At 42.3% G+C, this 26,895-nt stretch overlaps 1 long non-coding RNA gene across 1 annotated transcript; it reads left to right on the forward strand.

The window, feature by feature from the left end:
• The first annotated feature begins 2,699 nt into the window (after nt 1–2,699).
• LOC144579162 (uncharacterized) lies at nt 2,700–4,927 on the forward strand. Its single transcript, XR_013526094.1, has 2 exons — nt 2,700–2,861; nt 4,776–4,927. It is a non-coding gene; the product is annotated as an uncharacterized LOC144579162 (long non-coding RNA).
• Nucleotides 4,928–26,895: the final 21,968 nt, after the last annotated feature.

Consider the following 26,895-nt stretch of genomic DNA (forward strand, 5'->3'; position numbering starts at 1 on the left):
CGGGGTTTTGTCATGTTGGCCAGACTGGTCTCAAACTCCTGCCTCAAGTGATCACCCACCTCAGCTTCCCAAAGTTCTGGGATTACAGGCATAAGCCACCACATCTGGCCCAATCTGTCTTCTTTTTATCTGTTTTTATATTAATAATGACCATATGTTACTTTTAAATTACATATAGGTAAGTTTTGCTTTTCTATTCAATCTGACAATTTCTGCCTTACAGTTGATGTGTTTAATCTATTTACATTTACTGTAATAACATTTATGGTTGGGTTTAAGTTTGTCATTCTGGTATTTGTCACATCTATTCATTGTACATTGCTTCATTTATTTTTTCTCCTTGTATTCTTTTAGGGTCAATCAATTATTTTTTTATTATTCATTTTGTTTTCTCTATTGACTCTGTAGCTACACTTTTTGCATTATTTTTACAGTGTTTACTCTTTGGAAACTAGACTATGTATTTTAAATTATCACAGTTTACTTTCAAATACATTCCTAATGTTTTGTGAGAAATGCAAGAAACAGCTATATAATTACATTCATGTGCTTCTTGCTTTTTATGTTGTTGTTTTCATATATTTTACTTCTATTTATGCTATAAACTCCATAATATATTATTATTTTTTGCTTTTAACAATGAGCTTTTTTTTTAACAGAAGTTGGAAATGCACATATTGTGTGTGCATGTGTGTGAGACATGTCTCGGTATGATTTTCCTTGTATTTATCTACTTGGGGAAGGCCCTGGATGCCTGAGGGTAATCCACCACCCCCAGCCCTACAGCATACTTGCCCTGTGCACTAGATAAGAATAATAGCAGAGGGTTGTGGGCTGGTGCAGACACATACTCCCCAAGGTCCTAATCTGCCATGCCAACCCACTTACTGCTGCAAATCTATTAAAAGTTTGGTGGGGCAGATCACCTGAGGTCAGGAGTTCGAGACTAGCTTGGACAACATGGTAAAACCCTGTCTCTACCAAAAATATGAAAATTAGCTGGGTGTGGTGGTGGACACCTGTAATTCTAGCTACTCGGGAGGCTGAGGCAGGAGAATCACTTGAACCCAGGAGGCAGAGGTTGCAGTGAGCTGAGATTGTGCCACTGCACTCCAGGCTGGGTGATACAGTAAGACTCTATATAAAAAATAAATAAATAAACAAATTTAAAAAATTACCCCCATCCATGGCAGATTCATTTTTCTCTGTGCCTGCTCCTTCTGAGTGATGAAAATGGCTCTATTCTTGCTAGGAAGGAAGCATCACTTTCTAAAAATTAGTTCATTTCACTTCTCTGCATCTGAAGCTCTCTGATAGGTTGTAAACAATTGTGATATTGCAGCTTACCTGGTTCAGTGTCATTGTTAGGGTGGGAGCAAGTCTTCAGTGATTTTTGGCATCCTAAATGGAAGTGGAGCTCAATTATTTTTATTTTTATTTATTTACTTTCTATCTCCAGTAATTAGGTGCTGATCTCTGCAGCTGGGATGGGAACAGATTTGAGTAACCCAAACTCAAAATCCTGATTCCTTTCCTATGCCAAAGGCTATTGGATAAAGCTCATAATTTCTGACTCCTTCTCTCACTTGAAGTTGTCCCTAAGAGGTTCTTCGGAGCCCATTAAATAGATTTCTGTTGGGCCCACCCATCAGTGTTACAGAGATGTCTAAATCTCACTATTCAAGGCATGACAAACCCCTCACCCCTCAGCTATTTAATACCTTCACTGTTGCAGTGAGAATACCTTGGAGAGGGGCAATCCCGTAAAAGAATTTTCAGCTTACAGAAAAGGGAGCTCTATCAGGGTGAGAGTAGGGTAGGAACACCTACCTACTAATGTTTCCTTGGTATCTCCTCTGAGCCACCCTTTCCACAGTTATTCCTGTGGTAACCCTTTGAGATAGGCCTTCTCGCTTATCACACAAGGAAGCCGAGACTCCAAGTAGGGATATAACTTGCTGGAGGTAAGTGGCAGAGCTGGGATTTGAACCCACATCTGACTCACTCTAAAATCTAGGCTTTTTAAATTTTTCTTGACCAACATTGAGGAAGGCATGGCAAAAGATGGAGTGGCAGACCACTGCTCCCCAGTTGGGCCTGGAGCTGACCCTGCAGGTGTCGGCCCTGGGGTCAGAACCACATTGGAGGCTGTAGCTTCTGAGACCAATAGAGCTCTTGTGTCAGGACCCCACTTCACAATGGATCCAAGTACTCTCTGGTAACCTTGAGCAGTTTGTTTAGTTTTTTTCTTATCATCAGCAGTTTTCTGAAAATTGTCCCTTTCTTTTTCTGAAAGTGTCCCAAATTCCTTGAAAACATTCCTGTGGGAAATTGGGAGCTGCTTCTCCAAAGGTCTCTCTCCCAATAACTAAATTTATAGAAAGGAAAGGACAGAAAGGCGCAGCCCTCACGTTCACCCTAGCCCTTGCCCATCCCAGTCTGCATAAGCCTTCTCGCCATGCCAGAGGCCACCTCACACTCAGCCTCTTCTTCCTGGCACAGTGGCTCACACAGGAAAAGCCAAAGTGTAATTAGTTAATAGCAGAGCTCCTCCATTAATGGAAAGGGCATTTCAAACTTACTTATGCAAACTGATACTGTAGGATTTGTCAGAAACCATCAGTATGATGCAACAGAGAGGATTCACAGGTCACCTGTCAAGTGGGGACAAAGCTCATCTCCTTTAAGCTTTGAGACCCAGAGTGACTCTCTGAGTTGCTGGCCAGCTGGGATGTACGAGCACTGGGGGCGGAAGCTGGGACGCCTCTTTGGAGCATCTTTTCCCTAGTAACAGTTCCGGTCAGAACTGCCACATACCCAACAGGCATGATCTCAGCTGTTCCTCACCACAACCCGATAAGGTAGCTATTAGTACTGCCCTATTTTATAGCTGAGGAAACTGAGATGGAGAGAGGTAAGGAACTAGACCAAGGTTAAGTATCTAGTCAGTGGAGAGCCTAGAATATTAATCCAAGACTGCTTGAATTCCAGGTCTAGGTGGTTAACCACTTTCCTGGTACCTTTCCATTCAGCGGTTGCGGTACTCTAAAACCTAGGTTACCAATAGAAGATGATGTGGAATCCTCCGAGGCTGGTTACTAATCACCACATCTCGTTTCTCCTCTTCCTGGGCTCGTGGCCACACTCTATTTCCCACTTTTTTGCTGGGAAATAGAGTTGGGTGTAGCCACGTGACTAAGAGCTGGCCAATGTCATGTGAGTGGAAGTGTTTCCCCCTCTACCCACTTAGGTGATCTTCATGCTCATTCTGTGGCTGGAATGGAAATGATTCCCTGGACCACCTTGAGTGCCATGTGTTGAAGGTGGTTGATCCGTAAATTAGAAAGATTCATCACTTGGTCCCTGATTCACCACTTGGATGAGAATGTTCCTACCAAGCATACCTGTATCACAGTCTTTTATTGAGTTAACCCACTTATAAATGAAGGTTTACTGGTTGTAGCAACTGATGTTACCTTAAGCTATGCAAGTGTTACCCACCAGGAAGGGGTTGGAGGGCCACTCAGGAGTTGAGGGCATGACCCTGAATACTCCCTCTGATTAACTTGCCTAGGGAAGAAGGGGTGAGGAAGCTCAATCTTTCTTGCTGCAAAGATTCAGGATTGGGCGCAATACTTAATTGATTAATGAACCTTGAACAATCTGAGTTTTCTAAACATTGCTATTTTTCTGAAAATTAGAATGATATTTATTCATACATCATTCTGTATGAATTTAATTCAGCAACAGATTTTGTTGAGCACTTACTCTGTGTTGATGATTGTTCTAGGTGCTGGGGAGAAGAGCAGTGAGCAAACACAAAATGCCTGCCTGTTTAAAGCTGATCTAGTGGTGGTGGGGTTGGGGCCGGGGAGCAGCTGGACAGTGAATTACTAATTATGCCCTGTGGCGATCAGTGACATGGGGAAGTAATAAAGCAGAGTAGGGGGAGTGAGAATGCCAGGCATGTTGCATGGAGGGCAGGTGGTCAGGGAAGGTGTGACTACTTGAGGACCTTTGAGCAAAGACCTGTAGGTAAAGAAGTGGGCCATGGAGATCTCTGGGGAAAAGGTGCTGCAGGCAGAGGGACTGGTCAGTACAAAGGTCTGAGGCCAGAGAGCATGTGCCATGTTGGAGGAGCAGCAAGGTGGCTGGTGTGGCTGGAATGGTGAGGGTCAGGGTAAGTGTGGTCATGTTGGAAAAAGAATCCTGCACACCACCTGCATATATGTAGATGGTCCGTAAATATTGAGTTCTTCCTTCCTAGATGATGGTTTTGTAGTCTCCTAGGGAAATCCTCATTGCTAAGAACAAATAAATAGATGAAAATTGAAGCAAATCAAACACAAGTTTTCTTTATTGACTGGCTGATGCCTGAAATGTCACTAGGAGGCATTGTCCTTTTATTCCAAGGCTCTGATTCCTGTATCATACGAATACTTTTGGCAAAGGATGATATTCCAAGCCATTTTAGTTATGAAACCTGAAAGGGGTTGATTGCAAATTTGGGTGAGGTTAGTGGAGGAGAAGGGACTGAAAGATCTGGTTGTCTGGAGAGGAGTGAAGTTCAGATAGAGTGAGGGCCAGGGGAGGAGGGCAAAGGGGTGTGTGTGGAAGCTTAAGCCTGTGTGTATTGAAGATCTGCTGTGCTGTGGCTTTATGTGGGTGTCAAAGGAATTTACATCCACAGACATCACTGATTTTCAAAAAGGATTGCTCCTAATTCACAAGTTTGCTTTTCATTGAATGAGTGAATGAGTTTTCCATATCCCCAGGAAGGGATGATCCTTACCTCCCAGCCTGTCACTGAAGACCAGGAGAAGAGCAAGCACCTGAAATGCCCTCAGGTCTCAAAATGCCCACTGTCAACATTCTTAGTTACAGACAATGGAAATACCTGTTTCAAGAATAAAATGAATCTATTGAATATTTGGTATCGTTGGGAGTCGAAGCGCAGGGAAAAAGCAAGTTCCAGGTTAAGCTTCCAGAAAATGTACCCCAACCACACTGTAGAAGTGGCCTGAAGATAAAACCACCATTGCAGCTACTGAGAACTCAATGATGGGAACCTGTCATTTCTACCCATGCATAGCTGCTTCCCAAGAACTGATGTTCCCGTATCAGTGAAGGGATTCCCTGGACTGAGCCCAGTTTCTTACACTGCTCACTTCTTCATTTCTAATACAAAATCTATGCAGATATGTACAAAGACAGGGCTAGGTCATAGGCCTGAATTCTAATTAGAAGAGAGGCTGGCAGTTTGAGTTGTGACTACACTGGGGAGGCAGGAATGCTACCATGAGATTTTCCCCCAGTATAGAAAGGATCAGCAAAGACAGAGCCAATGTTCCCTGTAGGAGATGTCTACAGAAGGTCTTACGAAATTTCGAAGGCTAATTCAGAAGAAAAGGCCTAGATTACCTTCCAGGGACCCTGGAAAGAATGATGCCCAGGATGGTGGCCTCTGTCATGAAGTGATCACCAAGCATGTCAACGTCACCAACTGGGGAATGGCAGGGGGAGTGCTGGGCATGGGGTCCAGCTCCCAGGAAACTAGAAGGATCCCAAGGTGAGCTTATGTCAGTTTGGTCTTTTTAACAGTCCTCTACCCTGCCAAGAGAACAAGGCGTTCATGGGAAATGATGAAGAATGCAAAAAAAAAAAAAAAATCATCTGAGTTTGGTTTGTGTGGGGATTTAATTACTGACTTGTCCTGATGCTTATTTATACTTGCAGCTTAGAAAAGTGAAGAATTCTTTCTGAGACAGTTCTGGGAAACAGAAGCCCAAACGTGCTAAAAGGAACCAAGGAATGTTTTCCCCTTGTCCTGAGTGTACACCAAACAAATGTGTTCCTGTTTCTTTGCTCACTTAGAAGGCATCTTCCTGTCCTGGGTTAATTGACTTCAAGTTTGAAGGAGATGATGTTTATTTTTCATCTTTGAATCTGACTTGATACCATTTAGAAATTATGAATACATTTTAATACATTGGAACCCTTTCTTAAACCACAATGCATGAGTGCATGAGTCAGAATTCCAAGACAGCGCTCAGTAATAAACTCCCTGTATAACTCAGCCACAGATGACTTTGGTGCTCCCCAAATCACTTTCCCATGAAGGGCAAGGTTCTCTCGGCAGGGTGGGGCATGGTCAGAAAGGAGAACTTCAGCTTCTGCTTCAAAACAAGCTTCTAGGCTCAGATGGGCCCTGCCATCTCAAACACGGCTCTTCATCCCCCACACCGTCCTTGCTGGGCCTGCCATCCTTCAAGGCAGGCCAGGGTCCCCCTCCAGGAAATTCCCCTCATGGCAGGTTGCTGGTAGCTCCCACTGATTTTGTGAGATGGAACGCAGAACAGAGTTGCTTTGGAAGCCCTGGAAGGCATTGAGGGTCTGACTTTTGGGCTGCAGGACCCCTGCAAAGCCTGACTCCTTGAAGACATCACTTTGACTTACTTAGTCCCGGAGTCTGTCTTGTTTTTAACTTCCCTGCTAAGTTTCTGTTCTCCAGCCACATATAACCCCCTTTTTCTACTTCAGTAACCTCAGTGGTAGCTCTCACCGTGTTAAACAACGGTCTGATTTGGCATGGAAAAAAAGCAGTCAATTGTTCCCTTTAAATCTTAACGTTTTCGGCCCTGGGAACATTTGAAGTAACTATTTAATGAGAAGACTTCTGGTGAAGCATAGGTAAGATCTTAAAGGCTCTAATTGCTCCCCAGAGAAAGCTGTCAGGGTTAAGTAACCTCATTCAGGTTGTGTATGCAGAGCAGGGAGAACAAAACAAGGCAGAAGTGAAGAGCGGAGGCAGAGGGGGCAGCAGTCATGGAGACTTCTCGGACATGGAAGCATTTACGGAGCTGTGCCTGGCGCTGTCTGTTTTGGGTACCTGCTGGCTGACTGCTATGGCCCCAAATGGTCAAACAAATGACTTACTCTTTCCTGGGTCTAGTTGCCTTCTAATTTGGAACTCAAATTATAGTTCTTTCTTCTCCTCTTTCATTTAAATACAAAACAAAACAAAACAAAATCTGAAACTCCATTTTGCCTTCTAACCCCCCACTTGAACTTTTTGTTCGTTTTATTTTTTATTCACTTGCTTATTCACTGCACAAATATTCATCAGGTTCCTCCGGGGTTTTGGGCACTGTCCTAGGCACTAGGGATGCAGCCTATTATTGATGCATTGTTGGTTTAGTGGCAATAAGAGGAATTTCTGCACAAGGGTCAAGAGAACAGATGCTTACCACATCTGGTGCCGGGGGCATCTCCTAAGCCAGTATCCCCTGCTTCCAAGTTCTGGCTGTGTGAGGTAGAACAGGGGAGTTCTGCCATGCAATCATAATGTTCACTGCATGCTCAAGGCACGTGGAGAGCGAGGCACTTTGGAAATTGGGCTCAAAACGACTTTTTATTTAATTGAAACAAAAAGTCCTTTGTGCAAGCCTTGCTCCCTCCAGTCCACGTAGGCGGTTGGTTCGCTCCGACAGCAGCCCTGTAGCCCCTGAGTTGCCTCAGGTAAAATGCTGCCTGGTTGCCAGTGGCCACACTGCCTGTGACTATTACAGGGCCTAAGTGGGTTTGGGAGCCATAGCCTTAGAATTAAGTAAGAAAGATGGAGGAGAGAGCAGGGCACTCTATAGCCCATACTATTCAGTCTTCTCTTGATGTGACTGAGACTTAAATTGGGAAGTATTTGGCTGATGGCAAGGGCAGATAAACGTTACGGATTTGATGTAATCCCAGACCTCAGACTTGAAACGGAGCTTGACCCTTCCCTTTGAGCACTTTTGTGCAATACTACTGGACATGTAGTAACAAGAAAGGAAACAGAGGGAGGATATTGGTGCAGCCATGTGTCGAGTCTGGGAGAGAAAATGACAGCGGGAGCAAGGCAGGCGATGTGAATCAAATGAGGGGTTGAAACAACAAAAGAGAATTCCATAAAGTTAGGGCTAGTGATGGCGATGATATTCCATGATAGGATTTTGGGGAAGGGGGCTAGGAATATCATCTGGCTGTTTAGAAATCCAATATAACCGTCTGGCCTGAAATTCAATGTATAATTATTACAAATTGCACTTACATGTCCTCATAAGGCTAAGTATGGGGGCTGGTGGAGCAGCTTTCACTCTGCCTGCTTTTCACACAGGGAAACTGAGGCAAAGGAAGCTTCTTTGACTTGCTCGGGGTTGTACCACTGGTGGCTAAATTTTTCACAAAATATAGTGTTTGTATGAGAACACATGGACACAGGGAGGGGAACATCACACACCAGAGTTTGTTGAGGGGGGTGGGAGGTTAGGGGAGGGATAGCAGGGGGTGGGGGATTGGGGAGGGGTAGCTTTAGAAGAAATACCTAATGTAGATTACAGGGTGATGGATGCAGCAAACCACCATGGCACATGTATACCTATGTAACAAACCTGCACATTCTGCACATGTACCCCAGAACTTAAAGTATAATAAATAAATTTGAAAACAATATAGTGTTTGTATTGTGTCTTTCCATGCTGATGATGCCTTGAATTTCTCAAGTACATTTGCATTTATCATCTCACTGGACCAACCCAACAACCCAGCAGATGGTGGAATGGGTGAGAAAACCAGGGACCAGTGAAAGACTGAAAATGGACTGGAATTCCCAATTCTTGGGCACTTTCTATCTGCTTTGTGCCTTGTGCATGCTGTCTCTAAAAATATTATCTTTTAAAGGTATCATTTATCTCTCTTTTGGAGATGGAGAGCCTGAATTGTGGGAAGGGTAAGAGGTATGCCCAAGGCCACCCATGACATTGGGGTCATACATCTGGAGTTGCATCTCAAGTCTACTAGTAAATGGTCCTAGGCACTAGGGATGCACCCTATTATTTATGCATTGTGGCAATAAGAGGAATTTCTGCACAATAAGAGAATTACTAGTAAATGGTAGACTTGAGATGCAGCTCCAGGTGCATGACCCCAAAGCCTGGGCTGTTCCATGACAGGAGGTGACTTCTACCACTTGCTACCTGCATGTGATGCCAGGCAGCCTGTCAGGGCAGGGTTGGCCTTAGAACTCCCATTTCTCCACTCCTAACGTTTCCACCAGACCAAGCGGCTTGCACAATAACAGCTTTGTGGTGAATAGCAGAAGCCTGGAATCCAAGAAGCCTGAGTTTGGATCTGGGTTCTTCTACATGCTAGCAGGTCTAGGGTAATTCTTCAGTCTCCCACAGTGGTCCAGTTGCCACCCGTATAAAATAAAGATGAAAACGCCCCCTGGAAGGACTGTGGTGGGAATTAGTGAGTGTAAACTGCTGACACAGCTCTCAGGGTGTGGAGAGCACTCAAGAGGTGATGGCTGTAGGAAGGGACAGCTGTGTGCCTGTTTCCTGACTTGGTCTCTTCAGGTTTTCCTATCCTGTCCTCATTTCCACAGGTAGCCACATAGTTTTCTTTCTTTCTTTATTTTTGAAACTATGTCTTGTTCTATCACTCAGGCTGGAGTGTAGTGGAGCGATCATGGCTCACTGCAGCCTTGAATCTCCTGGGCTCAAGCAATTCTCCTGCCTCAGCCTCCTGAGTAGCTGGGACCACAGGTGTTTACCACACTTGGCTAGCTTTGTCTATTTTTTGTAGAGACAAGGTCTTACTTTGTTGCCCAGGCTGGTTGCAGACTCCTGGGTTCAAGTGATCCTTCTGCCTTGGCCTCCCAAAGAGTTGGGAGGCCTCCCTATTTCTGCTTGGCCACTAAGCACTGCCCCTGGCTGGCACACAGTTTTGAAGCTTTCTTCTGCCCTCTCTCCTAGACCTCTCCTCTTTTTTCTTGATTTCTTTTCTGAGCTCTTGCCATGGGTATGGAATAACCTTTTATTTTTCAGTCATATGTGTTGCAACCAATGCGGAGGGTACAGAATGGAGCCATCAGCTCCCCTTCTTTTGGAACCCCTCCTCTGCTTCTGTATCCATCAGGGTACTTCAGAGAAACAGAACAAGGGGCTGGCAAGTCAAAAACCTGGAGGGCTGGTGGGCTGGAAACTCTCAGGCAGGAGTTGAAGCTGCACTTGACGGTGGTATTTCTTCTTTCTCAGGGGAACCTCAGTTTAGCATTTTTTTTTGAGACAGAGTTTCGCTGTTGTTACCCAGGCTGGAGTGCAATGGCATGATCTCGGTTCACTGCAACCTCCGCCTCCTGGGTTCAGGCAATTCTCCTGCCTCAGCCTCCAGAGTAGCTGGGACTACAGGCGCTCACCACCATGCCCAGCTAGTTTTTGTATTTTTAGTAGAGACAGGGTTTCACCTTGTTGACCAGGATGGTCTCGATCTCTTGACCTCATGATCCACCTGCCTTGGCCTCCCAAAGTGCTAGGATTATAGGTGTGAGCCACCGTGCCCGGCCTTCAGTTTAGCTTTTAAGGCATTTCAACTGATTGGATGAGGCCTACCTACATTATTGAGGCTGATTTCCTTTTCTTAAAGTTAACTGATTATAGAGGCCAACCACCTGTACAAACACCTCCCCAACACCTACCTTCGTGTTTGGTTGGATAATTGGGTAGGATAGCTCAGTGACGTAGGTCCGTAGAACTCACCATTGCAGCTTCCATGACCTGCCCTTGCACTGTGGCCCTCGTGGTGCCTCTGTCCTCTTCTTTCATCCGATATGTGGACTCCTTTCACTCTGCCCACTCTTTAAATGTTTATGGTCATCGGGGCTCCATCACTGACACTTTGCTTATTCTAGATGCTCCTCCCGGCAGCCTTGTCTCCTTGAAGCAGCTGAGCTTTGGCTTATATGCCAGCAATTGCCTAATTATCATTTCCGGAAGCCTATTTCTGCTTGGCCACTAATCACCTGCATGGGATGCCCCCACTCCCTCAGCTCCCATATCCCCCACTCCCTCCCATCCACTTTCCTGGATTCTGCTCTTTCTCTTCACTTGGTCATCCCAACCAGAAATCTGGCTGCCATTCCTGACTCTTCCCTCTCTTGCCACATTCAATTGGTGACCAAGTCCTGATGATTTCTACCTATTAACCATCTCTTTCACCTAGGTAAGAAGGTATTTATTGGTCATCTCCACACATCACAGACCTAGGCCCTAGGGAGTTCTCAATCTTGGCACTATGGACATTTTGGGTCAGATAATTCTTTGTTGTGGTGAGTGTTCTGTGCATTGTATGATGTTTGGCAGCATTCCTGTTGTATTAGTTTGCTAGGGCTGCCCTAACAATGCCACGGGCTGAGGGGCATAAGCCATGGAACCTTATTTTCTAAAGCTCTGAAGGCTGTAAGTCCAAGATCAAGGTGCCCAGGGTTGGTTTCTCCTGAGGCCTTTCTCCTTGGCTTGTGAACCGCAGCCTTATTGCTGTGTCCTTACATGGCCTTTCCTCTGTGCAAGCACATCCTGGGTCCCTTTCTTCTTCTTATAAGGATGCTGGCCTTATTGGATGGGGGCCCCACTCTAAAGGCCTCCCCTGAACTTAACCACCTCTTTAAAGACCTTATCTCCAAATACATTTACATTCTGAGGTACTGGGATTAGGACTTCAACAGAGGGATTTTAGGAGGGACACCATTCAGTCCGTACAACCTGGTCTCCACCCATTAGACGCCAGTAGCATCCCTTACTCCAAGTTGGGACAACAAACAATGTCTCCAGATACTGCCAGATGTTCCCTGGGAGCAAAACGGACCACATTGAGAATCACAGCTCTACACGACAGAAAGTTTTTGACACTGACTGCACATTAGAATCACTTGGAGAAATTAAACCCAAACCACCCACAGAGATTCTGATTTGATTTAATTTGGGGTAGGGCCCAGGCAGGGATATTTTGCAAAAGCATTCCTGACTATTCTAACTTGCAGCCAGAGATGAGAACCCTCTAGGAGTATTAGAGTGAACGAGACAGACATTAAATAACAAATTTTGTGATTAAAATTTTAAAACACAATTAAGATTATATTATGCATACCCTTTTGTAACATTCTCTTTAAGCATCTTGAACATTTTCTTGTGCTGTTAGATAATCTGCAATAAAGATTTTCATGAGTATATAGTAAAATGTTTGCAAGTCACCTAATCAAGGCCCTATTATATATTTTAGAGGGTTCGAACTCTCCTCTATCAATTTAATACTGAAAAGGATATTCTTCTATGATTTCCTTGTAAGCAGTTTTGATCATTTTCTTAGGGTAAAATTTGAGAAGTAGAAAACTTGGGTCAAAGGGGTGTCTGTGTGGCTTCTGATACATATTACTAAATTGCCCCTCAGAAGTGTTGTATTACTAAGTTCTGCTAAGAGAATATACAATTGATTCTTGAAAAATATGGGAGTTAGGGGCACTGATGCCCTGTGCACTAGAAAATTCAAGTATAACTTTTGATTCCTTGAAAACTTAACTATTAACAGCCTCCTGTTGACTAGAAGCCTTACTGGTAACATTAATTGATTAACATGTATTTTGTGTGTTATATGTATGTATACTATATTCTTACAATAAAGTAAGCTAGGGAAAAGAAAATATTATTAATAAAATCAGAAGGAAAAGACATTTGCAGTACTGTACTGTATTTACTGATACTGTAAGATGACGCTGTCTGTTTACAGGATGAATTGTTTGTCTGAAATGGGCAAATGCAGCTGCAGACCTTCATCTACAGCATTTTTCAAGGAATTCAACTTTTTCTTGTAATGTCACGACTTTTCTCTGCTTCTTGGGAGCACTTCCAGCATCACTAGCAGCACTTCGTGTGGATCCCATGGTGTTATTCAAGGTTTACGGCGTTGCACTAAACGTGATGAAAAATATGATAGAGCCGCAAGAGATCACTTTTCACTACGATACACAGTTTACTGGAGAGATGAACTGCTCACCCGAAGATGATTAGAATCATACGGAGGTGATTTAAGCGGATACTTGCAACACTTGAGTTCACCACAATAGCAACAGGAGATGTCTGTGAAATGACTACGGTAGTACAATATGCACTACAGTTAATTTTATGCAGCTCTGATTTAATGCTGTATCTTTACATTTGTTTACATGTCTCTTGACTGAATGCCACCATGTATGGTCTGTGTTTGTGTGTGTATGTCTTGATAAATTCTAACTTTTTATAATAGATTGATGTATACTTTATGGTGGCAAATGATAAAATAGACTAGTATCTACATATGGTTTGTATCTTCATGACATACCTTTTTTCTTAATTTTTTCGATATTTCTAGGCTTTGCAGTTCTTCTGAAAGTCTTTAAAAATTGTTGAAAAATCACCAAAAGATTTTCTTTTTTTTTCTTTCCTTTCTTCTTTTTTCTTTTTGAGACAAAGTCTTGCTCTGTCACCAGACTGAAGTGCAATGGCACAATCTCGGCTCACCGCATCACTGCAACCTCCGCCTCCTGGGTTCTAGTGATTCTCTTGCCTCAGCCTCCTAAGTAGCTGGGACTACAGGTGTGTGCCTCCACACCCAGTAAATTTTTATATTTTTAGTAGAGATGGGGTTTCACCATGTTGGCTAGGATGATCTTGATCTCTTGATCTCTTGATCTCATGATCCACCTGCCTCAGCCTCCCTAAGATTTTTCAATATATTTATTAAAAAAAAAATCCGTGCATAAATCCATGCATTTCAGACCTGTGTTGTTCAAGGTCAACTGTATAAAAAGCCATTTCCCTATGTCTTCTCCAGTGTTGGGTATTTCAATTTTTGAAATTAAACAAAATGTAGCACCTTGTTTTAATTTAAATTTCTTTGGTTATCATCGAAGCTAATTTCTTTTTCAAATACTATACATTATTTGCAATTTTCATTTTTGAATTGCTTGTTCATGCCATTTGTCTATTTTTAACAATATTTAAATTTTTGTATGTGTTTGCAAGAGCTGGTTATGAGCATATTAATTATCTGTTGTATGTTACAAATTTTTTTTTTATCAAGTTAGTATTTGCCTTTGGCATTTGTATATGTCATGTTTATTTCTAGAAGTAATTTTGTTATAGTTGTCTATTAATGTTTCTTCTCTCCCTTTCTCTCTGCTTACCTTTGTTCCTAGTTTTATTCATAGAAAACTTTTCCATAGCCACCATCAGATCAATATTCACCTATGTTTTTGTTTTTTTATTATTATATTTTGGACATTTGATTTTCTAAATTTATTTGAAATTTCCTGTTGATTTGAAATGTCACATTTTCCTAGATGAAATTCTTATCTGATTGGGTCTGTTTTGGTGCTTTATGTTTTGTTTTACTCTGTATTATTTTATTTGCTAGATTTATAATTTGTTTGGCAGATAAAGTTCAAGTTCTTCTCATTTTAAATTTTCAAAATATTTTTTGAAATTCAGAATCTTTTGTTTCTTTCAGATTCTAAAAATTCTCATTGTTATTTTGAGTAAAAGTCCATTAACTTGGGGAGAATTTACAGCTTTCAAGGTTACATCTTATCTTCCATACACATGATGGAAGTTTTAAATATTCTTTATGAATCTTTGTAAAGCATTTCGTTTTCTTTATAATGGTCCCATATGTTAAATTTATTTTAAGGTACTTTATATCTTGTTGCTAGATGAAATGGACCCCTTTGACCATTATATTTACTATGCGGTTATTGTTGTGATTTAAGAACCTATTGTTTTTGATATATTTATCTTGTAATTGTCTAGTTTACTGGGTAGTTAGTTTCAATGGTTTATTTTAAATTTTAGTTTTTGGGTTGTTGATTAAAATTTATGCAAATAGTGTTCATTTGGTCTTATTGTCAATGCTTACGTTTCATATTTCTTCTTGTCTTATTGCATTGGCTAAATATCAGGAAAAAATTCAACTATAGTGGGAATAATGAACATAATTAACCTGCCCTTGATATACTTTGATCTTTTTATCTATTCTTACATGAGATTGGCTGAAGTTTCATAAGACTTTAATGTGCTTTGTCTGATTTTTGTATTGCCATTGTATTACTATTTGTCTCTGTCGGATTTTTGTGTTGGCATTATGCTAACTTGGCGAAATAAATGGGAACTTTCAAAGAAATTATATGGTCTGTAATAGTTTATGTAACAAAGGATAGTTGATTTCTTAAAATTTTGAAAGAATTTGCCCATAAAACCTTCTGATTCTAATCCTTTGGCAGACTCTTTCAATTTCTTCCATAGCATTTGTTTGTTCAATTTTTCAATATTTTGGTAGTCTATGTTTCTTAGAAAATTACCTATTTTACAGAGATTTGATTTTCAAAATTTATTGTAGTGTGGTACACAAAATTCTTGTCTAAGTTAAAATATTTTCATGTCTGTAAATTTATATATATTTTTACTCCTAATTTTGAATATTTATGTCTTAAAATTATTTCTATTCTATTCTTTTTCTTTTAAAAACACATTCACTTCCACTTTATTTTTGTTAATTGTGTTTTATTTACATTTTCTAAATAATTTTATTTGAAATTTTAGTTTATTCTTATCTTCTTAAAATTACTGATGAAACCATTTAAGGCTATATGTTTTTACTCTGACTCTGGATTTGAGAGCATTTCCTAAATTCATGTGTTAAATTTTCTATATAGTCTGGATTGAACTATTGCTTCCTCTTTAACTGAAAATTATGTATAAGTAAATTAAAAAAATTTTAAGAACCTGGAACTATTTTTTAAAAGCAGTGTTGTAATTTTTGTAAATTTTGTTAATCTCTAGATTTGTTCTAGGGTGCATTGAGGATGTGGTTGAAACAATTTTTACTTGTTTTAAACTAATTATGACATTCTTTGCTAGAATAGTCTTTTTAAATTGAAATCTGAGTGTGTTCCTTTCCTGTATAAAATTCTTCAGTTCTCCTCCATTACCTTCAGGATACAATCTTAAGTCCTTGACATGGAAAAACAAATTTACTAGAATTTAGCCTCTATAGGTTTTCTAGCCTTGTCTTTTGCCACTGACTCCCTCCTCCCCAGCACTAGTCCCCACTCCTGTCTCCCATCACAAACCCATTGAGTTAAAAGCCCCTGTTTCTATTTTGTGCAGACCTCTAGTTCAGAACTTCTCTTTTATTACAGCTATGTATCAACATGTCTGCCATCCTGTTAGCTAGTGAACCCTGTGGGGCCTTGGTCATTTTTGTGTTTTCAGTGTTGAGAGCAGTGCCTGGTATATACTAGGCATCAATAAATGTTGGCTGGATTGACCTTGAACTGATGGGAGCATGGCATGGACTCAGCTGGCTAAGGGGACTGAGGCTGCAGGTCTCATTTTTAGCATACCAGTTGACTTTAGTGATCCACAACAAAAGATCAGGTAAAAAAAGGTATTTGTAGAACAAGTGAAGAATGTGTTCTATATTTGTAATAAATTATCATCCTTTATTGACAAGATTAAAGTCAATTCTAATTTTTTTTGTGATGCTACCACATAGTGGTGTACCTATTCTTAGCATTAGGAGGAGAAGCAGTCTAGATCATGGAAAGCAGTTGAACCTGAAGCTACATCTAACAAGCAGTCAGGCTGATATTTGCTCTGGCTGCCTCCACACAGGCTTGCAAGCCCTCAGCTTCTGCAACTCTCAGAGAAGATATTGGACAGGGTTATTTCTAATGACTTAAAAAAGCATCCTTGGTAAGTAGTAGGAAAAAAATAACTCACAACACCAAAAGAAGAAACATTTTTATATTTTAGGATTATTTTTTAAACTACTTAGATTCTTGAAATAGAATATAGAATTTTATGAGTTTGTGTGTTGCATATTTTTTTTTTTTTGCTCTGCAGAGAAGATATAATTAGGGTTTCAAAGCATGTATGATAGAGAAAAGCTTAAGAACAACCTTCTTAGAGGGTTCCAAACCTGAGGGTCACAAGGCCTGATGAAATATTATTTCTTTTTCTTCCCAGATTTCCCCATCACATCATCCCCTTAACTGTCAGTCAATCAAAAATATGCAGAGCATCTTCCATGTTGAATGCATTGTTCCCTTCCAAATAGAAGAAGAATAAGAAAAAAGGGCATGAACTTGTTCCTGCCTTTTAAAAGTTTAAGGTGGGATTGGGGAGAGAGGAAAAATAAATGTGGAAAATTAGCAAATTAGACTTCTGGTATAAAGCGAATACATTGGCCACAGGCTGCAGCTTCCCCTTTCTACCTTCAATACCCATAAATGATAAGAGAAAAGTTTTATAAACACATAGCCATTTTTAAACAAGAGTAAATTTCCATGATCAGAAATGGAGAGGCTTCTATAAAGTAATTTAACACAAAGGTCATACTAGAATTTGGAAGCTTTAGCTGTTAGGCTTGAGGGGAGTGGGAATGAAACTGGACAAATCAATGGGCTCCAACTGGAATCCCATTAACTGGAGAACCTGGGGCTGGAGTTATACAACCTCTGTAGAGCTAAGGCCTGAAAACACACTGTCCCCATTAAAGGTGGGAGGGGCAGGAGAAAATCCTTGCCTTTGTGCCTAGGTTTATGACTAAGGGTCTGAGGAATGCCACTGCCACCCAGTGTGACAAGATCTTGGCACCATCCTGTATGTTCAGGGCCAGGGCCAGTAAACAGATTACTTTGAGGTGAGAAGCCTGAGCCTTAATATCAAGTCCTCCTTAAGACTGCTTTGGGTTTTTAGAGTGTATATATAATATAAATAAATAATATACATGCTGTATATTATTATAGTTATGTGTCTACATGTCTGTCATTCCATCAGTTAGTGAATCCTGTGGGGCCTTGGTCATTTTTGTGTTTTCAGTGTTGAAAACAGTGCCTGATATATACTAGGCAGCAATATAAACTCAACATATATTCAGTCTCTCTCTCTATATGTATATATATGTCAAATGCTGCTATATATATATACATACATATATATCATTGAAACTCATTGAATCAGTATACATATATCTATATATCAGTATATCTATATCTATGTATCTACTGATCCAATATTTAACACACACACACACACACACACACACACACACACACACATCAGTCAATTTTCCTAAAAGACAGTTTCACAAACAAAAATTACAAAGTGACCAGGAAGTTCAACACCATGAAAGATGAGTAACAAATTCAGAAAATGGATGAACCAACATCCAAGGAAAAGAGATAATAGATCATTCTAAAAAAAAGAAAAAGTAAAAAATAATCTAAATGTTTTCAAATATAAGGGAGGACATAGAAATGAAGAAATAAGAACAGAACACAATGAAAAAAGAATAGGTGGTTATGAAAGATTAGAAACTTCATAAATGAAGAAATCATTACTGGGATAAAATAATGTAGTCCATGGATGTTTTAGTTAACAGATGATGCTAAAAATTAGTAGTTTAAAGCAATCAACAGTTATTATTTCATACTTTCTTTGTGTTAGTCATTCAGGCATAGCTTAGCTGGTTGATTTTATTTCAGGGTCTCTCATGAGGTTATAGTTAATATATTAGCCAGATCCACAGTCATCTAAAGTCTTGATGGGGGCTGAAGAATCTGCTTCTAGAATGGTTCACTCATGTGGTTGTTGGCAAAGTGCTGCTTGATGTGTTCTTACAACATGGCAGCCAGCTTCTTCTATGGCATGTGATCCTAGAGAGAGCAAGGTTTTTTATGATAAAGTCCTGGAATTTACATACTGTTGCTTCCACCATATTCTATTAATTAGATCAGTCATCAAAACTAGTCCTATCTCAAGAGGAGAATAATTAGATTCCACTTCCTAGAGGAAAGACTTTACAGGTACATTTAAAAACACACAATGGGATAAATAGCCTATTGTGCACAGCAAAAAATGAATCAGGAAACGGGAAGACTGAGCTGAGGAAATGTTTCAAGATGTGACGAAAGGAGCTAAAGGGAGAAAAACCACACAAAAGAAGTGAAGAGATCTGGAGGACAGATCAAAATGTCCCAATGTAAATTTAATAGTAGTCCCAAGAGAAGGAAATAGAGAAGAAGATGCAGACACAATATTTGAGGGTATAATGGCTGAGAATTTCCCAAGACTGAAGCTAATATTTCCCAGATTGAAAAAAATATCATCATGGCTAACAAGTATAAATAAAAGTTAGCCACCTCTAAAAAGCAGTCACATTGGCAAAAAGGTGGCAGGAAATACTGCTTCAAATAAAATGGAGAACAAGAGCTTTCTAGGGATGGAATAGTCAGAAAACTCTTTATAGGTGGTAGTGGGAAGGCTATGTCTGATTCAGGCTCAGACGGCTGACTGTGCTCAATAGAAAGGGACCAGCTTGTTGGGCATGCGTGATGCTGCTCATGCATCTTCAACTGACCTTCCACTGGCCCCTAGGACAGCTTCCTCCCCACCTCTGCCTCACCCCTGCCACCATAAAAAGGCTTGCAAAGATGAGTGAGGCGGCCCTGGAACTCTGATACCCTGAGTATAGTGGCAAGGCCTGAAGACACCATGCTTTTTACCCCTCTACCCCTCAGTGGGGCAGGATAAGGTCCCTTTCTGCTCCAGGCTCCTCTCTCCAGTTTTTGGGCTTCAAATGTCAAAATGCTGCAAGCAAATGAAGACACATTTCTTCTGCACTAAGGCCTAGACTTGCCACATTCCTGTTTATTTTCACCCCCAAAAGCTGTAATTAGTAGTCAGGCTTAATTTTCCCTGCAGACTCAGAGACAGGAGTAAGTGTTAATTTGAACATTTGCAACTAACAAATACCTTCCCATTGGCCGACACATAACCCAGCAGTTTTGAGAGATGACGAATCCCCTAAGAAAGGCACAGGGTGGGGAGGTGCCAGGGAGGCAGAAGCTGGCGCAGTCCAGCCAGGGCTGTCTTGCCGACACCACAAGGCCAAGACCTGGAGAAGTGGCAGCTTTAAAACAGTGAAGGCCTTGATGGGAAGTGGCAGAAGGAGCTAACTACACCCAAACCCACAAGAGACGAACACCAATAAGCGGGAGTAAGAGCTTTGGCTGGGAAAATCAGTCATCTGAAGAGAGGAAACATTGTTGGGGGAAAAATATCTTTGGCTAGGCAGTGTGATCCGACCCCATGAGAAATTTTTCTGAAGACCAAACCTTTGGCCTTTGCGTCCTGATCTCCTGCCTCAGGCTGAGGCTGGCTGGATAGATGTTTCTATGCTGTGGTGACTATTGTCTAAGGTTCAATAAAGTGGTCTAAGGGAGCAAGTTTCGGGGGAGGGAAAGGCAAAAAATATTGGCAAGGAGAAATCAGAGTCATAAAACCACAATAATTCGATCTGCCACATGAACTTTCACAATCAGTTCAGAGTTCATTCATGGTTCTTTTTCTCCCTCCTGTTGCTGCTGTTGTATTTTCCCTGTCTGCATTTCTTTTTTTTTAAGCTTCCTGCAAACTATTTAAAAATCAGATACAGAGAAGACATCCTCCACTTTTTCTCCCTTTAAGGGAACAAAGAACAGGATGGCCATTTATTCATTTTGATTTTATTTCTAATCCCTGGGGATATTGAGGGAAGAAAGAGGGCACTCTCTGTCTTCCCCTCCTCTTTGTCTCATTCCTCTTGTTCTGTTTCTTAATCACTGAGTCGCATTCTAGATCTTTCTTTTTGTCTCTTCTTCTCTCTGGGTATTCTGATCTTTCTTTTTGGCTACAGCTTCTACATAACCAGACCACACCCAATATGTCAGCAAGGCATTCAGCATCCTGGGTCAGCCACAGTCTCATAGCCCGCACAGCAGTCACATTCCTGGTTGTATTTTCAACCTCGTTTCAGCACCTAGCCAGGGTGCATGCTGAGGAACTTTGGTTCTTTTAGCTCTCTGGATGATCTTTTATTTTAGTGACCCTGGGCAGAACACAAACTGAGCTCAGGCTGCGGACCGAGACCTGACCTCTTTTTATGTAGTTATGTCTAAAGGGGCATCTGTGGGATAGCCAGGTTTTCAGGCCAATAGTTTTGGGATGGCTGCATGTGCCCACAGGCACACACAGCATTGCAGAGAAACGGATTTATTTTTTAGTTGGTATTTGATTCCTATGAAGTAATTTGAAAACTTTTCTTCCCCACTTTCCTTTTTTTTTTTTTTTCTATGAGAGAAGGAAATGGGTGATACTTCCAGCCAAAGCTGTCATGTCATGATGCAGGCAGGGGACTTAGGAAAGAGTGTGGTCTTTTGGGTAAAGGAATCAGGGCTGGGAAAAGGGAGGGCTAGAAATAGCATGATGGCAGGGAGGCTGCTGGACTCGTGTCTCTTGCAACTGGGCACTAGCTGCAGGATGTTGTGTACCTACACGATAGTTTTTTTGTGACTCAAGGACTCCAAATGATTCTTGGACAAGCGGGAAGCATGGCGTGTTGAAGTGAAATCCGAGGCTTTCTTGGGTGTTGTGGTGGGTGAGAATGAAGGTTAGGTTTTCAATGAGTTTGAACAGGACACCAGAATTTTAGGGAAAGAATCGTTATTTACAAATTGCTGGATCTTTCTCAGTCAGTGGCAGTGCTGGTCTACATGCTTGGGCTCCCAGGCATTTCAGAGATTTGTAGGAAACACAGGGCAGGAAGGATGAGACCAGCTGCCTAGAGATTAGGAACAGTTTCTTCGCTGGTCTGAGTATCTGAGATCCCTGCAGTTCTGTACTTTGATTGGGCTTGGGGACCCAATTGGTAGCTGAGTGGAGGAAGATGTGCACCAGTCTCTTGTCTCATAAACATAACGGTAACTCAGAATCTTGGCGTTTAATCCCATGGCTATTTGCACAGTTACCTCCTCATGACCAGCACCAATCCTCAGCAAAAATGCAAAGTCAGGTGAATCTTGCCTCAGTGGCTTCATCTTCTTCTGTTTTTAAAATCTCCACCCCTATCCCTTGGCTGGCCCACCCTCACTCGTTTCCGCAGCTCCTATCTTCCCTCTCAACCTGGTGTTCCAGGCTCCTTTCTGCCTCATTAAAAATTCCATAGAGAACACAGATCTTAGTAACTCACATCGTAGCTTTCCCAAGAATGTTTGCATGTCTCATTATATTCTAAAAGGCTTTGTCCTTCATGGGAGGATAAAATGCAAGTTCCATGGGGATAGATATTTTTGATAGTTTTGTTTGCTGTCGTATCCCCAGGACCTAGGACAGTGCCCAACATACGGCAGATGATCAATACACTTAATTAAATGAATGAGTCAACTAACTGAATTCAGGTTTTGTCAGCACATAGGGACAGCTCTTCCCTTCGGGGGGAGCAGCTGGGGACAGACAGGCACTGAAACCGCCCCTACTCTCTCTAGGATTTCACATGCAGGCTACCACCTCCTCCGCCCCCACAGAAGGCCAATCCCTTAAATAACTTTTTAAAGATAAAACTTTCTTTCGTCAGACTCTCTGGGATCCTAAAATCCCCTGCTTTGGTTTCTGGCAAACTTTCCATCTTTCATGGCAAAGACGGTTTCCTCTCCTACTCTCCCAGACCCCGGCTTCATTACGGTGACCCTTTTAGCGTGGTGGTCAGTGCCTAATGTTCATTTGCCCCTGGGGGATCCGAAAGCTGCATATGCAATGCCCACCTCTGTCCTCAGGGCGTCAGGAATAGAACAGCGTCTTCACTTTCGCAAACCTCCAGTGCCTCTGTCTCCTTTGCACAACTGACTGCTTAACAGTAAAATCGATCTGCTTCCAGGCAGGGGCTTCAGGCCTGGTGACTTGGCCTTAAACAAAGTCACGCCTGCAAAGGACAATTGCTCAGATCTGTCCCTCTCTGAGGACTGCCCCTGGTTAAGGTGTGAGATGGAAAGTTGACAATGGAATTAAAATATTTTGGGCTGTTTGGAGAGCTATTTTTAATATGGGCAAGGGCTGTAGTAGTCCTTGTTTAGACCATCTTCAGTGTGCCAGGGAGCTCTGTGCATGGAAAATGTGAGCCAAAGGCCTGAGGTGGAAAGGGAAACTAAATGATCTGGACATGTACCCGCTGTTCTGAGCAGCTGGGGGTGTGGGTTCTGTGTGTATTAGAGAAGGCTTTTCTTTTATTTCTAGACATTCTCTCTCCCACCTTTCAGCGGGCGTGTAAATACCCATCAGCACCCTGGTCCGCAGGACCGTCCCAGCCAGCTGTACCATCCACAGCGGATTGTATACATAATGCAACACCATTAACTGTAATGCTGTCACTCGGCAGAAAGAGCACTGGGGAAGTGCTGGGCGGAAGGCAGGAAGCTGCTGACCAGCTGGCTCTCGTTTATGTAATCATAAACTCAAACCTGCTTCTCTCTGAAAGCAAGAAATATCACCCACCCACCTTTGGATTACACTTTTACACAAATTAATGTCATTTTCCTTTCCAACAGTATTGACTGCAGGGCTGCATTTGGGCCAGCAGGCACTGGGAAACAGGAAGCATGCTAAGAGCAGCTGAGTTAACGGCATCCCTCTCGAGAAAGAGGATTCTCTGAGCAGGGTGAGAGAAAAGAGGGAGAACAAGATGAAGAAGGAGGAGGAGGAGGAGGAAAAAATTCCAACAACTCGTAAACACGTACACCTCCCTGTGTGCTGCTGCTGCTTGGATGCATCTAAGATGGCACCTTGGTGCCCTGCCACATTCGGTCTCCTTGGTACCGAAGCGGCGCTCAGCTTCTTGTCACCGTGTGGATGATGATTATCTGCACCAGGGTCTCAAGGGTGCTCAGGCTTTGCTGGCGATTGGAGCTGAGATGCTTCAGCTGAAGGATTTTAAAAGCTATACAAGGCCAAAGAACCATTACCAGTCACTTGCTGTGTGATGCCTGTTGAAGCGGGGGGGGGGGGGGGGGTGTGGAAAGGAGGGGTGCTGGGGGAGCCAGCAAGGGGAGGGCATGATATCTTTATCCCCTTCCTGTCCTCTCACTCTCCCCCTCTCCTCCCACCTCTCACCTCCCCATGCCTTTTTAGCCACTGTACCCTTGCTGAGGCATGACAAGGTTATGTCAGTGTGGTCTGAGAATCTATTGATCACGGCCATCAAAGATCTTTGCAGGAGTTTAGGGATTTGGTGCTTTGCATAACACCCCACTCATCTGGGTTAACTCCTCCTGTCCCGGCCTGGGCTCCTACCACCACAGAGCTGAACTGTTTGCAAAACTTGCTAATTTCTGTGACAGCTGCTTTCCAAACTACAGTCATAAGGCTGTCAAAACCATTGTAATTACTATTATAACAGAGCTCAGGTGCATGACCCAGGCAACTAAGAAGAGATGGGATTGGATGAGATGCAGCAAAAGGGAAAAACCCACATATAGCTACTAACCCCCCAAGCATGTGCACTCACCTACCTACACACATATGCCCATTCAGACACACACGTGAACTTGCCTCATCTTCCCCTTGAAGGACCACAAAAGAAAGGTTCAATAAGCAAAAGGGATCTTGTTGATCTCCAATCCAGGTGATTTTTCTTTGAATCAGTGGGGAAAAAAAAAAATACCTGGGCACTCTGCTCCGTCGAATAGGATGCTTCTTGGTATAACACAGCTAGGACCACAACCCTGGCCACCATTTGAGGGTTTCATGATACCCTGCATCCCAGATGTGCTCCCAACATCTTTTGCAAAGTACAGTTTTGCTCTGAAAGCTGGCCCTCTTCCTCCGAAGTCTCCTGTCCAGGACCACACCACTCACATGTCTGTATTCTAAATCTGCCCTCCCCGCAGCATCCCAGGAAACGTGTGACAGGTACCCACAGGTACTGCCCATCCTACAGCCTGTGGAGAGTTCTACTACCACCTCTCTCTTACTCTAAGAAATACTTAGATTCTTCCATGCACTGCAAACCCTTGTAATTGTCTTTTCAGGTGGGTAAAGTCTAGCTAACACAAACACCTCCCAGATGCTACTAGAATCTTCTGAGTCATATACTTGCATTCTGACATGTAATATCTCTCAATAAATATATACTGAGTGTGGACCATGGAGCCAGCACTATCATAGATGCTGTGGCTAAGCAGGATATAAAACAGACAAAAATCCATGCCCTCATGGAGCTGTCAGTCTGGATGTACTGACACGAGTCTGCCTGTCTTCAAAGTCTGTGAGTGACTGAGGCCTCCCCTGTGACCAAATCATGACTGGGTCAGTATTTTCCCCTAGTGCAGTTTGCACAAATGCACATACCTGCTCACACATACTACTTACAGGCTTTAATAATAAAAGAGTAAGAAAATATCTGGAACATTTCTCTTTGGAGTCTGCAAAAACAGGAAAAACTAAAATGTCCCAAACCACGAACCTCAAAGAAGAGTGGCACTAGTTTTCAGCCTGATGATGCACTCTGTCCTGGGAGGTGTTTGTGTTAGCTAGACTTTACCCACCTAGAAGAACAATGACAAGGGCTTGCAGTGCATGGAATAATCTAAGTACTTTTTACAGTAAAAGGAATAGTCTGTCTTTAGCACTGTGTGTCACTGCAGGGAGGGTGGATCCCTTTAGAGACCTGTAGGGGCCAGGAATTAATCACCTGGCTGAAAGAGGGAGGGGAGGAAGCTGAGAGGAAGAGAGGAACAACAGCCTGAAAAGTTTGACAGAGGGGAGGAAAGAGAGGGATCCTTTTGGCTCAGCAATTCTCAAACTCCCTCAGAATCCAGCTCTTCATCTTTGGCCATCCTAAAAGTCACTTTTGTAGAGACTGATGTGATGCCTCAGCTGAGCCCCAGATGTTTTGCACATTAGCGTGCTGCCTTTACACACTTTGGGAGCTGGAGGTTGGACTCCCAGGCACTTAGGTTTACAGTGGGACTGCAGATTCATCTCTTAACAGATTTGAGGGGCTGTGGCATTTGCATGCAGGAGAGTCGTTGCCTTGGAGGCAGGGGGATGCTGGGTCTGGGCTCTATGTTGGGAACCGGTAGCACTTGGCAACATCACTGTCAGATCCGAAGCCTCCAATCTCAGAATGCTGGCAGAGGGCTTGTGCAGCACACACAGCCCCATCCTGTGTGTCCAGCCTGCAGCAGGGCGGGGAGAGGGCGCTTCTTTTCTTTTTCCTCTTCTCTTCTTTTCTTCATCTTTACGATGTCTTCAGGGTTAGGGTTTGAATTTTGGATGCTTTCCCTCAAAAGACACCTTGTTTTGAATAAGCATGCCCACCCCAACCATGCTTTTGAATCACACAATGACTTTATTCATAAGGTTGCTCCTTTCAAGGCAATAGATGAGGAATGAAGAGTCACAGTGAAATCATCACCAGCTAAGCCCAAAGCAGGGATGCAACAGAAGTGGACATCTTCCTCCAAAAATGATTTATTTTTAAGCAATGAGAAGAAGACAAGGCATGTGCGTCTGTGTGTATGTGTTACATTCACTTGCCAAGCACGGCATAATTCCGCACGAAGACTACAAGCAACTTGAACTTGGCTTTGGCGATGCCCTGTGTGTTTTTTATAATAAACAAAAACACGAAAACAGAATCTCTAACCCTTGGCCCCACCTCCAGAAAGGTCCTCCTCCTCCTCCTTCTCCTCCTCCTTGTCAGATAGTTTCACTTCTGCCATGTTTTTTCATTTCTCCTTTAGGTTCTTGTGCCTTTTTGAATACCTTTGTTGTGAGGAGCCGGCTGCCTCCCCATCTCTTCTCACTTCTGCTGTTTTGTGATCTTGCCGTTTTAATGAGAGCGCAGTCAATAACTATGGAGAGGTGCTGACGCCATCACAAAGGAACTCGCCCTTAACAAGTTAACTGAAGACGAGGTGCCAACGGGATGGACAAGAGGATTAAAGTATTTATGCCAAAATATCAGAAGCACATGCAGAATTAGCTCTCTTCGTGTTAGATATTTTACTTTTGGCAAGTCCGTATTTAAAAATCTTTTATCCTTGTTTTGCTTAAAGTATTACAATAAGCCCTGGATTTTTCACAGTTACACTTGTATATTTTCATGGCTGTTTTAATCAGAAAAAATTAATGTGCTTTTGATAGCTCAGAAATCTATCACTGGCAAAAGCTTTGC

Source organism: Callithrix jacchus, chromosome 14 (genome assembly GCF_049354715.1).
Source record: "Callithrix jacchus isolate 240 chromosome 14, calJac240_pri, whole genome shotgun sequence".
NCBI classification, from domain to species: Eukaryota; Metazoa; Chordata; class Mammalia; order Primates; family Cebidae; genus Callithrix; species Callithrix jacchus.